This window comes from Diachasmimorpha longicaudata, chromosome 3 (assembly GCF_034640455.1).
Source record: "Diachasmimorpha longicaudata isolate KC_UGA_2023 chromosome 3, iyDiaLong2, whole genome shotgun sequence".
Lineage (NCBI taxonomy): Eukaryota > Metazoa > Arthropoda > Insecta > Hymenoptera > Braconidae > Diachasmimorpha > Diachasmimorpha longicaudata.
Window position 1 is genome coordinate 3,629,516 of NC_087227.1, and position 13,744 is coordinate 3,643,259.

At 35.9% G+C, this 13,744-nt stretch overlaps 1 protein-coding gene across 1 annotated transcript in view; it reads left to right on the top strand.

Moving 5' to 3' along the window:
- The first annotated feature begins 1,256 nt into the window (after positions 1-1,256).
- Positions 1,257-13,744, top strand: part of LOC135160686 (slit homolog 2 protein-like) — a 238,667-nt gene continuing 226,179 nt past the window's right edge. Inside the window, exon 1 of the mRNA XM_064117505.1 lies at positions 1,257-1,847. The gene's annotated coding sequence lies outside the window, so the exon portion shown is untranslated. The remainder of the gene's footprint in view (positions 1,848-13,744) is intronic.

Sequence of the window (13,744 nt, forward strand, 5' to 3'; positions counted from 1 at the left end):
AATCCTTTTCGTCAGACAATGGAAAAAAAATGGTCTCTAACTATTTCGAAAGAGGATGCGTCAAGGTAGTTTCCATAGCTGATCTTTAGGTATGGGAAGTTGGCATCGAATTCTAAAAAATCGACTTTCTTTGTCGGTGTGGATCGTACTTATCGAGTACTTAAAGGTACCCTGCGAATTTTTTTTTGTCTACTTTTAGTTTAGGCCTACCGCGGCGGGGGGGGGGGGAGCAAAATCGTGCGTTAGAGTCGAAGAAAAAAAAACGATTGTGCCTTGATAGTACTGGTATACACAACTCTTTTTTTCAATGCTAAGTCCCCTTTTATAGTTCACCCCTTTTAAAATTTTTAAAGCCAGAAAAAAAAATATTACATGAATATTACATGAATGGATTAGAAATCATTAGTACATGGTTGTACCATGCTCATTTCACTTTTTCATTTGTTTTATTATTAATTTCGATTATTTCCCCCGTAAAAGTTTTTCAATGCCATACAAAAAATTAACGTGTATTAATTGGAAAATTGATAGCACATGTTTGTGCAATCTTAATACCCCCCCCCCCCCATTATGGATTGGCCTGACTTATTATTTTATTAACATTTAAACACTGTCTTTTTTCTTTCTTCTTTTTTAATTGTAAATATTTATAGAAGCGGAATGGTGAATTTTGAGTGATCTAGTATATTTGGAAGTGGAAAACCGAGTGAAAAACGACTTTATTACCCAAAATCGGCTTCTTACGCTGATAGTCCGGGGAAAATAGCATTCAATAACGAAATGGTAAACTAAGATAAGTTAACTTATCTCGCTGTCAAAATTTTCAGCAATATCTCCGAATCTAAGCCAGATGGTGTACATTTTGTAATTACATTTGTTAGAGAACTAAATTTGCTCTTCTAAGAAGGTTATCATGAAAATGTTGCTATCTTGCGTAAATTCTAAGATATCCATTCGAAAAACCGGTCACTAATCAGAAGTGACTTATCTCGTTTTCTCACTTCACTGCGGTATACTTGGACGTGTTTTCTTGAAAATCATGTTTTTTTTTCTCCCGAGGTGAATCTTCCTTCGGTGTAAAAAAAAGTTTCAATCCTCTAAAACATAAAAACTCCTCAATTCCTTACATTATGCACATCTCGGCAAATCCGGACGAATTCTCCGTCGCGCAAGCTTCGTGCATCTCCGCTGGCGTCCGCCTCCCTCTCTTCGCGTTTCAGCGCCGGCCGTCGCTCGTGGAAACTCGGCAGGCTGCAACGCACCTCAGTGAGCAGTCAGCGGTCACGCGAGACGTGTCAAGTAATACGTACTTCTCCTAAAAGTTCACTCTCATCAGTTTTTTTTTATCATCAGAAATTGAAAAACACTGCACCAATTTATTTGAGTGAGTGACTCCTCATCGCCTCCAGTGCATTCCCACTCCCGGTGTTGTTGATATTTGATTGACCCTTCGATTTGGAAAAACTAGAGTGATAAACACACGTGAGTGATCCAAGTGGAATTTATTTATCGTTCTAATAATCATGTGCTGTGGATTTTTCGGGTAATTATCAGAAAAATTTTGATCGCTGAGTCATTAAAAAATGATTTCTCGTGATGCCGCGGGCCCGGAGATGAAGCAATGATTTTCGCTGGAGATACTTCCTTCCAGGAGGCGCATTTGTGTACTTGAAATTTGTGTTTTTTTTTAGTTCATTGTTTTCAGTGCAAGTGATCTTATGGTTTCAGTTTATGAATTGGAAAATCACCGATTATTCAGTGGATGGTTGATACAGTTTAAGTTTTTGCTCGAGGATCATTCGTTAATTATGGATGCAAGAGTTTCGAAGGATACTACTGTATTTTGGGTGAGTAATAACAGCAACAATGGTTGTTGTCAATAATAATATTTATAATTAAATTTGAAATTGTTTCATGTGCATGGAAAATGCAAGAAAAGTTAAATAAAGGGATTTATTCTTTTTTCCGGGTCGCGCTCGCGGGAGTCTGGTCGAAGAGGTCGTGAGTGATCCCAGTGGATAGTGCGGAAGGTTTACAGGAGATCCAAGTCATAGACTCCTTATATTTTCATACGTTACGAGAAGAAATTTTTTTGGTCGATCAAATGGTTACGAATGAATTTTTTGTATTCCGGACATGTCACCCGGGTACAAAATTTACGAGTCACATTGCGCTATTGCTATGAGCTCTTGATGTTATTAAAAGGGGAACGACTTGGAGGACCTATTTGTTGGAATTTTTTCGAAAAACACATCAGGGTATTAGATAGGAGGGTCAAGATAGGAAAGATCAGAGGTTACGACAGAAGGAGGAAATTGCTCGACCTTATGAAGGTGGCTTTAATCCTAGGCCTCACTAGCAACAGTTAGTTCATAGCAAGCATTCATTCCGTCAAGTACCTCTTGACTTGACTACAGTCGAAACCACGCTTTTAATAATAATCTTCAGAATTAAAAATACAAAATTTGTTCCTTCGTTTCCATTCTCATAATGCAATAGATATCAGGGGTCCCCGATGCATGTTTGCAAATGAGTTGATGGCCAGGGATTGGATTTAGAGTGGTGTCCCCGACCCCAAAACAAGCTCAGACGCATTGAAATATCTTACAACGTTATCGAAATGTCACCGAAAACATGAAAATAGTTGTTTCTAATTCAACAAATCACCGAATTTCGATGAATATTCCCAGAGAAAATATTTGTTGTCGACATTGTATGAAGTACATTCACTTTTTATTGACACGCGGTACAGCCCAGTGAGACGATATTGAATTAATGAATTGCATGCAGATGCCTGAGAAATGGTTTTAGTATTTTTTTTCTCTAATTTCCATTGCGACAACACCTGTCGATTCATCAATCTCATCGTTACCACACTTTTTTCTTCATATACCGTCAACATTATTTCCATCTACGTTGTTGGGGGTCCGATAATTGGATACATATTAGCATATTACCAATTTGTGTTTTGGAAATTAATGGGATAATTTTTGCGGCTTTGTCTGGGTGATAGCAGTGATGGTAATATTTTTTTTTGTTTGATAACTCAATTTTGGAACTGGTGCTCGTTTTGCTTAATTAAACATTTGGGGAATTTTGCGGGGAGGACTATTCTGCAGGAATAATTTGCAGTGGTACGTTTGGCTGTTGGAATGGTGCACATGTTTGTTGGTCATGGAGGCTAATGGGGCCGGAGGAATGAGCACACGTGTGAATGATTCTGGTTACGGGGGTGAAAATGTCAGTCGAATTTTTTTGGCTTGGAGCCTTCCATAGTTGAGGCTTATCGAAAGTGGAATAATCGTTTCTTTACTTAGGGAAAATTGAATGCAGAGATTTGTTAGAATTTAATAAACTTCATTCAATTATTCATTCGAGAACACATTTGATCGGAAGCTCATCATTAAATATTAGTCAAAACTGTGGTTAACGTTTTTCACAAATATTTTAGAACCTAATGTCGATAGGGAAATTTTTCGCACAACCTTTTTTTGCAGAGAAAATTGATATGACAACAATACACATCTGATTACAAAAATTCTGCTATCTGTTTTCAATTCAGAGATATCGGTCCAAAACTCAACTGATTGCGTATGTTGACAAGGTTTGAAAGGTATAATATTAATATTTCATTCTAGAATTTTTTTTAAATATTTCGCATTTACAATACAATTCCAACCTATCTGTGTCACCTGACTTAGCGCGGACAGACTCAAAGAAAATTCCTCTTTAGGGTTTAAACAACTGTTCGCAATTAAAAACTTGTCGAGATGATTTAAGAATTTTTCGACGAAATTAAAAGAATTATCGGATGTTCTGAAAGAGTCGAGAACATTTAATTTTTTTATTGCAGGAACTCTTAAAGATCCTGATATTCCATATTCTCTCATTCTTCCCTGGTAAAACGTACCCCGTAGTCAATATTCAATGTAAAAGGTGAAATTGTTAAGGTGCTGGCCCTCATCCAACTCCAATTTTTCCCACAATTTATTGTAGCCTATGCTCTGTAAAACGGTGACAATTATGACATCTGGAAGGTTTCAAGAAATTAATCTCAACAAATACTGGATTTCGCATCAATACAACTGCGCGTGACTTCAGAAACTATTCATCACACCTAGCATACATAATACAATAGTACCACCACCTATGGTCTGTAGGCAGATACGTCCGCGCAGTGCATAATGTATATGCTCTTGACTCTATGTGGAGAATAATACGATACCTTGTGTACAACAGATGTTTTAGTACTGGTTTTTTCTTCTCAGAATGAAACATAAGAGGAATATCGAGTGTTTAGGGGCAAAAAGTCACCGAGAGTTGGTCTAAAGATTTTTCACACATTCTTTTATTTCTGACTGAGTAATGTTCATGATCATCATCATCATGATATTTGTTACATCCTCGCACTCGTAAAACTCCACAACAACCGTTGATGTGGGTTGGAAGTTAGCAAGATGATGTAAAAAATTGTTGCCGAGTCGCAACGTCCTTGAGACTCAATCGTAAATAAGTCAAGATCTTTGAATAAACATTTAATGAAAATTGAGCGGGGCCTCGGGAGATACTCGCTCTTTGGCCATTAGGAATGTAAGGATAAACATTGTCGTTTTATTTATTTTGCTTCCAAAGACTAATATTTTTATCACCATTTATTCCAGTAGTTGTCATACTTCTAGAGATACTCGCATTTAAGTATTAAAAATTCACCATAAATTCAGAGTTCCATGTTTCTTAGAGGCATCTCGGTGAATAATAAAGGCAGGGGACAAAAGCTGTGCTGAAAAGTCGTGAAATTGTCGAAACAACCATATTTTTAAGTACAACTTTTCTTCTATTTTAGTCATTATAATCATGATATCGGTAATTAATCACTACACTCAAAGAAGAATATAATTTTGCCACTTAAGTATTCTTCTGAAAAGAATTTAGTGTGGATTTTCCAATGGAAATTTTAGGTATTTGCTTGTCCAAAATAGCGATGATTGGCATAGTTATATTTTTCTCTCAGTGTACGAACAAAGAAAAGGTATGAAAAAAAGTGGGAATCCCTGATGCTGCAAGAGAATGTTATTCACATAAAATATTGGTCGTTTTCAATTGAATATTGTCTACATTTGATTTTTTCTTGCACTACTATATTGGATAATACTTATGCACCCTTGGTGCAGGAGGATTTTACAGCCCTATAACCTCTCTTATCATTATTATCATCTTTTTCTTCGAATATATTTTAAGTATACCAAATCGTGGTAAAGATACATGGAGTTGAATGTGTTGGATTTTCCTTCTTTGTCAAAACGGTCTCTGGGATTAATACCTAGGGGTCTATACTTTTACTACCCCAGAATATGCCTAACCATGTGATATAATTGAAAAATTCTGGATAATATTATTTTGTGAAACATTTTAGTTAAAAATATAGTTTTACATAAAAATATGTCTGAGAAAAAATAGTCCTAACCAAACATATTTTTCCGAAGCAGTTTTTTCAGAATATTTTGAGTAGTCAACATAAAACTAACAATATAAAAAAAACAACAACACGAACAACAGCATCAACATAAAAAAAAGTTTCACTCTTGCCTCCACACTCTTGTATCTTCCTTAACATTAGCGAAGTTAGCAATCAGTCATTTGAAACAAAGAACCCAAGTTCATATCACGTGTATTTTCGTAATCTGTGGATAAAAAAAAGGTCAGAACGTTAGATATTTGTTTTCTTAACTGGCACATTTTTTTCGTTTAAGATTTTCTTATATCAACATTATCCACGGAGATATCTTCATTCAACCTTCAAAGACAACGTACCCGAGCATTTTATTTGAAATATCTCCGTATCTATTGGAAGTATCAAAGTAGTTTTAATACAAAAAAGAAGTGGTTCTCGACGGGCCTACGAATGTTTATTGAAAACTTTTCTCTCTATCTCCAATGGTTACAGAGCTATTTCACAGTAAACAAGCCTTTTCTTACCCCCTCCCCCATTCCTGGAGTCAATGCCCTTGAGATTAATACCCAAATAAACACGCAGAGCGGCGGAAGCTTACGTGCTTGTGAGTCTGTGCCCCGTATTACACTATTTTCCCCTCTCGAATGAAAATGACAAGCCCCATATTCTCCCTCATTTTCCCCCTCCCAATGCCCGCGTTAATTAGCTACGCATGATTAATGCAACCAGGGGGAGAATTACAGAATAGAAAGAGATATACAGAAACAGAACGTACGTGATTCACCCAAACTGACGAGGCTCCTCCATGGCCCCGGGATTTGCTCGACTCTGAGTTGTTCCTTGTTTTCTCTTTGTTACCTAATGTTGTCTGCCTGTTTGAGCATCATTTCAGACAATTCCACAGGAATTCCATTTTTTTCCCCTAAAAGTTTCTTTTGAGAGGAGTTACCAGATTGAAAATCACCCCATTTGAAACGGTGCAAAATATTCAGGAGCTAAACTATATGCCAATTCTCCATTCTACCTATTTCTCTATTTCCTTTGATTATCAACGCGAAGAAAAATATTCAGTGAAAATTACGGAAATTAGGTGCGCTTACCGATTAGAGAAATGAGCAGAAAATTTCAAGTGATGATATCGTAATTTTTCACAGATTATTTTTCCCATCCAAATCTTGGCCAATAGGATTGCACCATTCGACGTTATTTTGTACAGCCAACACGGTATTTCAGCGGAAATTCTTGGAAATTTCACTGGAAATTTTGCATGTTGATATATATAAAAAAAAACAAATGTTGAAGTAACCCTCAATTGTATCTGACAGATTAAATGGCAATTCGTTGAAAATTATGTCTCATGGTGCAATTCTATCGGCCAAGATTTGGATGCAAAAAATAATCCCCCGAATACCACTCGAACTTCGAAATTATCTGATATTTCCCTCAAGGTTCCCTGCAAACAAATAAGCTCGTCAAGTTTTCCAGAAAAATCACTCGCGCTTCGCGCTCGTGATTTTTAAACTGGAAAACTTGACACGTTCATTTGTTTGCAACGAACCTATCGGGAAATATCCGATAATTTCGGAGCTCTTGTGGTATTACATGCGATAATTTTTTGATAATTTTGCGGGTAGGCTATATATAAAGAAACAAACGACAACTTAACCAAATAAACCTCTTTTCATTTCATGGCACAATTCTCTTGGCCGAAATTTGGATAGGAAAAATAATCTCCTGAATACCACTCGAGCTTCAAAATTATAGAGTATTTCCCTCTAGGTTCCCTGCATACAAACGAAGTGCTTCGCACTCGTGATTTTTTAGCCTGAAAAACTTGACTCCTTCATTTGTTTGCAACGAATCTATCGGGAAATATTCGATAATTTTGAAGCACTTATGGTATTATATGCGATAAAACTTGACCTAAAAAGTAGTTGAATTTAATTTCGTCCCACAGTTCATCCCCTGAAAGTCAAATTTTTATTGAGTATTTTTTTCTATCGAACGATATAAAAAGATAGGTAATTTTCGTTGGATATTGCTCTCTGTAGAGTTATCGTGAAAATTTACCTGGAAGTATCAATTATAATTACCCCGTACCTCGTATCAATCAATCGGAGTAGATAGGTTTATATAGAGTTTACGTAGAGTTTGGATCGGAAATTTTTTCAACTTTCGAATGCCGTTGACCCCATTGCTTTATCTGTCAACGTTCTGAAGATATTGACAATTATCGGGAAGAAGCATATTTGAATTTTTGTATTTTCGAGGGATATTTATGTTTTTATTTTCTAGTTTAGTTTTATCGAACGTTTGAGCGGTTTTGCTCGACTTTGCCATCCACGAGGCGATAAAATATAAGAGAGAAGACCTTTCTCTTGGCTGTTCCTTCGATTCATGCCTCGGAGGGTTCCAGCGGGACTGGCTATAATACAAGCGCGTCTATACGCAGACCGGTATTACCACTTCTTTCTTCTTTTTATGGTCTCATTCCATGGGTTTCTCTCTTTCTACTTTTTTTCGTCCTTTATTCAGTTCGAGGTATACAGACTCACCACCGAGAAACTTGAAGTATTTCAGAGTTGGCTTAAATCATTATTTCATTTTTATTATATCATTCCTTCAATTTTTTGTTGCTTACCTTGAAGATTTTTGTTGTGGTGTAATGAGAAAATTTTGGTGGGGAGTTGAATGAAGCCTCCGGCATTCGAAAGCGAAAGAAATGTTCGCCTCCTAATGGCATTTGCCTATTTATTCATATGTGCTAGTTCTCGAGATATTGGCAAACACAGCCTTTTATCAAATATTCATATTTTCATTTCTCTTAATGGGTAATAGCTCAACTATTGGGAAATTATTTTATCTTGGACTCCATTTTTAAGACTCCTTTCCTCCTCTGCCTTAGTTGTTTTAGCCATGAAAGAGTAGATATGGCTGACACTAACTTTCAAGTTGGAATATGGTTATGCATCAAAAATATTCATATTCCCAGAACGAATATATTCTTTGTAAAATGTTTCCCCCTATCCCTTAACAGTTAATGGATATGTGCATCATTAATGATACAAAACAAAAAAAAATCACTTGACCTCGGATATCTTCGTGGAATAAAAATTTAATGTAAAAAATATTGTTTTCATGACACGAAATGGAATTAAAAGTTCAATACTAACAAAATTTGACCCTTCGAAATGACGATTCTTCGAATTCGGAATATTCGCTTCGTTCCACTAGTACCGATCGCATACATATACAGTAAATTGTAAAATGCAAAGAAAATCATTTGGAAACCATTTTGCAACTATGAACAATAGAAAAACAAAGTTATTGGCGAAAATGTGTATTTTTCAAAAAATTGAAGCCCTTGCTGCCTGTACATTTTATTCAATGAAAAAAGCAAATAAATAAAAAGGGAATAATTGATAAAGTTGTTCAACAGGGAATGGCGCTCAATAAATATAGAAATGCTGTAGTGATTAATTCAATTTTCCGTAGATTCCGGTGTTATCGACGTACAACTACATCCAATGATAAATGGGATTAGATTTCCTGATGTCATGGATTGAAAAAAAAATCATAAACTGAATTAATTTATCTATATCGATTCATTCCTTTATTCAGTCACTATATGTACTAATAATTGGAATGCATTCACTATCAATTAATTATCCCGCTGAGGTCAACCAGACATAAATTATGAATTCTCACGCAGTGATAATTTCATGTCTCATTTCATAACTGGATTGATCGTTTCCTCAATTCTGGAAAAAAAATGCTGTTGATAATAAATCGTGTTGGTGCGATAAATTTCATATCTAGAACACTCGATTATATGCCTTCACCGACAATTTCCATCTCTCTTCCACTCTTTACCGTGTTCTTTGATCGTAGAATGTTTTTCTCAGCGAAAAAATGAGGGGGAAAAATTGAGACAAGAAAAGTAGAATGAGAGAGAAACTTGTTTCATCCAGAGGTCTTTTGTGTCTGTCGTGAGAAAAGGAGTCTTCAGTGTCTTTTCCTCGTTTTCTCTCCGTTGGGACAGCGCAGGACTATTCTCTACTTCATCTTAACCCATCACCCTCCTGCCTCCCTTCGCCTCTTCTTCGTGTCCATTTCTAGGACTCTCAGGGGATCGATGCAACAACGAGAACAAATGTTTAACAGTTGTTTCATGATGAGTTTTGGAAAAACTGCAACTGCCAGTGGACAGTCAGGAGAATTCCAACAGGCACATCACAAAATATCTGCATCGCGTGATGAAAAATCCAAACATTAATACAAATGTTAACGCTTATAAGAGATATATCTGCACGAAGTCATTCAAATCATAGTCATTTTTGGTTGCAGTTCCTCCTCCCCTGAGATTGCAAAACTCTAGTAGGAATGGACATACTTAAGTAGAATTTTATTTATTAGTTCACATACTACATATACCAGTATGTAGGATTCATAACTGAGGAGAATATCAAATACCGGAAGAGTGATTTACATGTAGACAGTAGAGTATTGAATATTCGTGTAGTCAGTAGTTCAACGCATCATTAGTAATAACTGTCTCTAGTTTTGACTACTTGAATTGGTTCTAAATAATAAATAACTTAAAATTTAAATACCCGCTATTTAGTTTTTTTGATAAGAACATGAATGAGTTTGTATTAGAATTCACTGATGAGCTGTGGAATTATGGATTTTTTGAATAATTTTTGGTTAAAAATCAATCAATAAGCTCCTGAGGGATTCTTAGACTGATAAGTCGTTAAAATTCAAGATATTTTTAATCATCCATGTAGAATTGATGATCGAGATTAAATGAGATTGAGATTCAATTAGAATTCTAACTTTTTAGTCTCCAATTTTTATTTTTTAATTGATACATTTTTTGGGAATATTTTCAACCATTTATTTTAGTAATAATTTACAGCTGTTGATGATATAAATGGGCTATGAAATTTGATGCATAATTGGCGTAGCCAACAACGAATTCTGCAGTTCATTTTTTTCACCGGCATTTCTAAAAACAATATTGATAATATTCCAAATAGAAATGTTCCATTGCATGCGAAAGTAGAAAAACTTAAATACTATAGCTGGGCACTAAATACTTTACGTTTTATCTACCGATGCATCAAGTATTATACAACGCAATATTTCGTATTTCAATTGACAGTAAATACAAAAACGAAAATAACCGTATAAAATACCAAATATTCAGGTACGTCTTTACTGACAATGATTCCGTCTTGAAGAATATCAAGTCATCGAGCATTAAAATATTCACTGTTTATGAAATACTATTCTACCCAACACTGGACTCAAGTATACTTCCCAGTACGCCAGTAAATTCTTCAGTACTGCTACAAATGACCAGTGAGCCGAAAGGGGCCGATTCAAAAATTTAAGGAATGGGATTGCAAAGAATTAGTCACAATTCACTTGACTCACTATATAATTGATAAACAAAATATTCAAAAGTAAAGTTAACAACATTGGCTATAGAACGCCTCCCCCCCCCCCTTCTGCCTCCGGACACTCCTCTTAACACTCCGTTGGTCGCGTAAAAGTTTCGAACTCCGTGGGTCGCGTCGTACTCGCCGCACCCCACCAACATAGATCAATATGGTGAGAAATTGAAAAATTCTAGGAGAATTTTGAAAAAATGACAACTATATAATCGGGATTGTATACTTGAAGTTTCGTCATATTGTTTATACTCGAGATTGCCCTTAAAATTCCCATGTTTTCTGAAAATTCGCCTTATACGCGGTATGGGGTCCATAGTTTTGAAATGCAAATTTCAAAATATGACTATTTATGATAATTGTGACAGATAGTTTCAGTGATTGCGATTCCAGATATGTCAAAATTAGATGGTGATTGTTTTGGAATTGTACTGCAGCCGAACTACAGCGTAAATGGAAACAAGTGTAGTAGTTTTTTCTGCTAATGATTTAGCAACATGAGCATTATCCATGTTGACTTTTGTACATACGCAATTCAATGTTTTATCCTATTCCATTAAGTTGCTTTTGATCCTTTCCGATTGAAAACATGACACTGTTGAGGTTTCCCTTTAGATGGCTTGGCCGTTCTGATCCGATAGCTGATCTGACCGTTCTAACCTTCTCTGCTAATATACTGACCTTTCTACCCGCAGAAAATTATCAACATCTACGGGGACATCTTCCAATCTCTCGAGAAATTGATCCTGTTCATCGTCCCCGTTCGACAGCCTGGCCCTTCCCTATAGATGGTTTGACCCTTCTGAACTTCCCCTGTAGATGGAACGAATAAATCTGTTTTTTTTTTCAATTGGAGACCATTTCTGAAATATCGATGGCAAAGTTTTATCAACATGATACTCCGTAATGTTGAAACATTATATCCTAAATGAAAAAATCCAAGCTTGAACAATGGGTGCAGAACTTGGATGAACTAGAATAACACGTCTTGGAACTCCACCGTAAACCAACCTTCATCCTATGGAATTATCAGGAGTCCAATCCAGGAGTTGTGAGAGGAGCTTTTACAGCCAAGTTCCATGTCTCATGACGAAGACTCCCGCACTCCAGGGGTTCCGTGCGTTCTGCCAAGAACATCATCGAATTTCGGGCCTGTCAGTCAATTTTTAAGTTAGATAATTACATTTTTTCAATAATCAATTCATCTGGGATTGATAATTATTGAAATCTATTATTTTAATCGATTCCCTGATAAATTGAAGAGATGCTTAACGATTGAATCCCAAACTCGGATCGAACTCGATGTTCAAGACTGGATGAAGTTTGCTCTAAGTACAGACTAATTTCGTTAAACCCTAGCATCCAAACTTGAATCGAACTCCACATTCGAGTTTGGGCCAAATTCAACCAGCCTTCAAACCAAGGTAGGTTTAAGCTTGGATTTGAAGCTTTGTAGTAAAATTAACAAATATAACTATCGTAATAATCTTCCAACCAAGATACAGTAACATTGTAACTGATACCCTGAACTATCATTGGATTGATTTGGAACATAACATCAGAAGGATTTTAAGAATTTTGATATTTCAAAATTTAGTCAAACTTTGTCAAAAATTTGAACAACGATTAACACTATCACTTCCATTTTCGAAATCGACAAAGAGAATTATTCACTTGCGTTGGATATGATAATGTATTGTTTCATGGAAGAGGTATTGGCGAACAACGATGTCCAAGACGTTTCCGTGAGGCTATTTCCACATTTCTCTCACTAGAATCGATATATTGTGGATAATAACAATTTGCGAAAGTCCCTGAATTAATTTATTTTTTCTTTTCTTTTTAAAACACAATCACTCGCATTGTCTACAGGCTCTTGAGATAAAAAAAAGAAGAATATGGCAAAATGATAGCCCATTACGACGATATATTACGAGGTACGCGACTATCTTTTTTACGACGGCGGTATTCCAGTATACCTTTTCTCGGATAAACCGAGTAAGGGTAGTAAATTACGGCGGAACCCAAGAGAAGGTTTAATAATTTGTTGGTTTAATCCACAACTCGTTTAATTCAATTATCCGTATGATCATTCGATATATTAATCGTCTTTTTATAGTCATGATAATTCCGTCAAAAAGATACATCAGATGCATACTTTATCGTCTTAAATTGATGTTTTTTGTGATACATCTAGGACGGATTGACAAATCATGATTCATTATTTTGGATGACAGGTTCACCAGTCACTTGAGTTCCTCGTACATAGTCATCATTATATTTTCGGTGAATTGCCTGTGAGGGATAAAACCGGTTCATGAGAACCAGTTTCAGGCTTTCGTTACACTTTACAGGCAGGCAGCCGTGCTGATCCGATCTTGATTTTTAATGACGTATGTCACAGTAATTATTTTTAGTATATATTTGCAGGATAGAGATTTTAGATAAGAACAAATGAAATTAATAATTAACGTGCCCAAAAGGCAATATTGGTGAAATACCAGTCGAAATTTGGTCAAGTCGAACCTAACTAACTACCCAACTACCTCTAATCTCTCATCACTACGCTATTCGGCGATATGGTTTGTCTCGATCGCGTCACACACGCGTATACATATATTATCATAAACGGGAAAATATATTTCAATAAAAATGACATTCATTTAATTACTGGATAATAATTCTCATAATAATGATGGACAGATATAGGAGCTTGATAGTTTTTTTCAGCTTGAATAATATCCTTGAAACTTGGATACTTCGACTGGATTTAGTTGCTCTGCCTCTCAGCGCCTAGTTAATGATGAACACTGTTTGGTAAATAAGCTACGTT